Consider the following 4044-nt stretch of genomic DNA (forward strand, 5'->3'; position numbering starts at 1 on the left):
GGAGAGGTGGAAGGAGAAGCTGGGAGCAATGTGGAAACTGTGCTGAAAGTGAAACGGGCCCTTTCTCTTTGCAGAGGCAAAGCACAGCAACCCCCTGCCTGCAGCCGGATCCGTCTGTCACACTCTTTCCCATCCGTGAGTCGAGCACCAGGTACCAGACTGCAGCAGGAGCCTCACCATGGGTCTTCCCACCATTCATTACACAAGTGATTGGGGTTAATGCTCTTTTCAGTAGGATCAAGACTGTAAGCTCTCTGGAGCAGGGCTTCTGATTGCATTCGTTATCACCTAGCTCGGTGTGATCACGACCCTTTTAAAGCCTCCGGCCGCTATCTTCATAAAACCAAATGCCTTACACAGCTCCTGGTAATCGTTAATGAGTACAGCGTGTCTCGAATTGTCAGTATGAAAAGGTCTATTCCCATTAAAAATTTAGTTACACTCCCATTTCTCCTGCTGCACGTTAAGCTTTAGGAAGAATATCTTCATAACCCTTAGCAGCCCAACACTTTCCTGTTCCACACAGATGTGTCTTGTTCCACATCGACCAGCTACATTTAATGCTGGTCAGTTATTATTTGTGATCAGGAACACCAACATTTGGTTATTTTCCATAATTTCCAGTATATCTAGAGTTGTTTGATGCATCCTCTACCTGGGGTGCACATCTAATGCAGTTCCAAGACGGCAGCAAGGATCTCTGCATCAGACGGCGGCTGCCGGCTCTGGTAAAACCCACAGCTGGCAGGAAGCTCAAGCAGCTCTTGGCTCATCAAATCGCTGCTTCGTATCTTCTGCAAACATATTTAGAAGAAAGTAGTCATAACAAAAATGCCAAAAAAGCCTTTCCCAGTACACAGATATGATTTTGCTGTAGTTTTAGCTATCTTCGTAATGTCTGCAACCTGAACTTCAAAAATTAGCAAAAAAAAGGGAGGCAGGTCTCCTGCGAGGCATGTATTTTTAAAAATGTATTCAAAACACGAGGTGCTTCTGCACTTAATGTAAAACTTCATCAGCAGTAGGTGACCAACTATTAACCATGTTACAACGATTTAAAACCACCCCAACAGATGACCATACAACCTCAAACTTTCCTAAAGCGCGGTCACTGTGGTACGGTGTTTGTTTTGCATAAATGGAACCTTATTAGAAAGCGGACTGCTGGGCTTCTACAAAACCTGCGCTCATCCGCATACAAGTCCAACGACCTCCATCAGACAGCTCTTGAGGGGCTACGGGCGGCCGTACCGAACCGTAGGACACGATGGAGAGCACTTAGTTCTGCCGCATGGCACAAATCTCTCAACCCACACACATCCCTTTTCATGGCAAAAATGAGATGAGGGTGCCCAGCGATGGCTCTGGGAGGCTTATTTCACTAAGGCTCAAGAAGCACTTTGAGATCCTCCGATGGAGGACGCTATGGAAATGCGATCTTGTTGACTGAAAGAGAAGTTGGGAAGAGCATCTCAACCTTCATCAGAAGGGGAACACTTTGTACTCAGGCGACCTTCCATTCCTTGGGGAGATATTTTAGAGTTGCCATTCTATAGCACAAGAGAGAGCTGAAAACCATTGAAGACCGGGTTGAATTTCCACCTAGGAGCCCAAAGTTTTATTTTTCTACTGTCTATGATGAATTTGATCTGACATTATATGCTGATAACTTTGATTTGAAACAGCTATATCTGGAAAGCAGGTTCCCCTGCAAGCATTCCTGCTGCATGGCAAGTGCAACTGTACTTTCCTAACATTGCTTCCAGTTGCTCCATCGTGTAGATTACCTTACTTTTCTAGAAATTAAATGTACATTTATACTCATTAATGGTAAGAAAATAAATCTATGGGGGAAATAAAGTCCATATTCTCATATTTCATATGGACAGTTTGCCTTTTTTCTTTAATTCAAACCCAAGTTTTCAAGTTTGCCTATGGATTTCTCCAATGCAAACACCTCAGGGATTTTCACCTTAGGGATTTATTTTTCATAAAAAAGAATCATCTAGGGCTGCAAAGTCCAGCTTTCACCTGAGACTGTTGTAATTAACAAAGATATTATCTGATAGAAGAAAATAAAATTGTCCAGGAACAAGTAGATATCGGACTCAGCCTCCAGTGTTCACCTACTCTGGTGAAGGTTTACAGCAAGAATAATTTACTGTCTTACCAGGGGCCTGTATTAAGGGCCAGAGTAGCAAAAATCTCTTTCTGGCTTCCTTATATCAAACCCCAGTCTAAATTAAACCAATATTCTTAGGCAAACATACTTTGGAAGAGACTATGTTATTAGATTTCTGCTTTATTGGAATCATGATTTTGTTAACAAAAGATGTTCAAAGCCATGGTTTAAAAATATCCTAGTTGTCCGGCAAGGTGCCAGCTGCTTTGTCAGAACAACACGAATCGCGCACCTCGGGGAATACCATGTCTCTGTAAGTTATCCATTTCCTGGCCAGTTATAACATCGGCTTTAGTAACATCGAATCTAGGTCTTATTTTAACTTCATCCTGCACTACAGGATTAAGAGAAACTGCAGAAATATTTTGGAGGTGCAAAGTTACACTTATTAAGAAACTGAGCCTGTGATTGCTTTGATGCACGCTGGCTATTTTGCAGAGCTCTATGTGGGTACGACAAGAGAAAGGCGCCTTACGGCGGCATATAGGCTACCGCAATACAGTCAGGGAACACTGCAAAAACTGAATGATAGTATTTCTCCATGAAAAAAATTCAGAACAGAAAGAAAAAAAGAATAAGTGACACAAGCAAAAAAATTCAACCACCTCATCAATCAAGAAGCACCAATCCATAACCACGAAGTACATTGCATGAACTGAACTGTTACTGTGTTCAGAGGAATAACGCTTTAAAAAAAAAATATACAGAACTGTGACGCTGGTGCATTTCATTTTAGTGTTATTAACAGATTGAAGAACCATTTTACAGTCCGATTTCTGTATTTCAAAACCTCTTATGCCACCTTCTTTCTCCGATAGCATTGAACACATTCACGTATTAACACGGCGCCAATAGAAAGAAGCGAGAACAACCACAGAAACACAACGCTTCCGCACAGGATAGGCATAAAGAAGTCCAAAAACGAACTCTCGCTTGTCACTGCTGCTGTCTAAGACTTGAGAGAGGGTTCATGAAACAACCTGACATTACCAGTAGAAATTAGACAAGAAAATAAAAGGAGATAAATTAGCAGGATCCATCTGCAGAGACATCTGTTCCATTTGGAGAGTAAACAAGCTCTTCCCTAAAATATATGTAAATACAGCACAGTCTAGCTGTTGTGGCATACAAATATAATCAAATTATTAACCTGCTTAAACACGCAAGCAGCAGTGGCACAAAGTTTATATGAATGTATTTGGAGCTATTGTCTCCACAGAAACAGCAGTGTCCAAAAGAGTGATATACCCAGGAAAGGTACCACAGTATTTTTTTAAGAATTGTTGCAAATGGGAAATAAACTGCTTCCAGTCTCTCCGTCCTCGACTGCCTTTGTAAACCTCGTTTCCTCCTCACCCTCACCCTCGTTGGGTCAGTTGTTCTGTTGACAACTGCCTGAACTGCTGCGTTCTAGGCTGCATAATTGGCTGTCTTTGTACCTGAAGATACAGAATCTAGTGGAAAAAGTCAACACTTGCGCAGAGAAACTAGGGAGTCCACACCTGTATTTTACACAAACGCCTTGAAGTTGCAAAGCCTGAGATACCCTGTTGAGAGTTTTCAAGTAGGAAGTATGCACCGCATGTTTTCCCACTCACCTTAGACAAACAGGTACTAATAAGATAAGCAGTTACACCAGAGGATGCAGAAAAGGAACTGCCAAGGAACAGCCGAGCAGTTAGCATAGCTTAAAACCCTTAGGAAGCAGAGCAGCATCTTTAATCTGGAGCAGTATCATCTGTTACTTGATATACATGTACATATAAATTACAAGCCAAAGATGTTACCCTGAAGTTGTCATAATCCAAATATATGCAAATGTACACGTATATGTGCAAAAAAAGTGACATATCGAGCAGAAG

Source organism: Nipponia nippon, unplaced genomic scaffold (genome assembly GCF_047370975.1).
Source record: "Nipponia nippon isolate SJK-2023a ecotype South Korea unplaced genomic scaffold, ASM4737097v1 scaffold_7, whole genome shotgun sequence".
Classification (NCBI taxonomy): Eukaryota; Metazoa; Chordata; class Aves; order Pelecaniformes; family Threskiornithidae; genus Nipponia; species Nipponia nippon.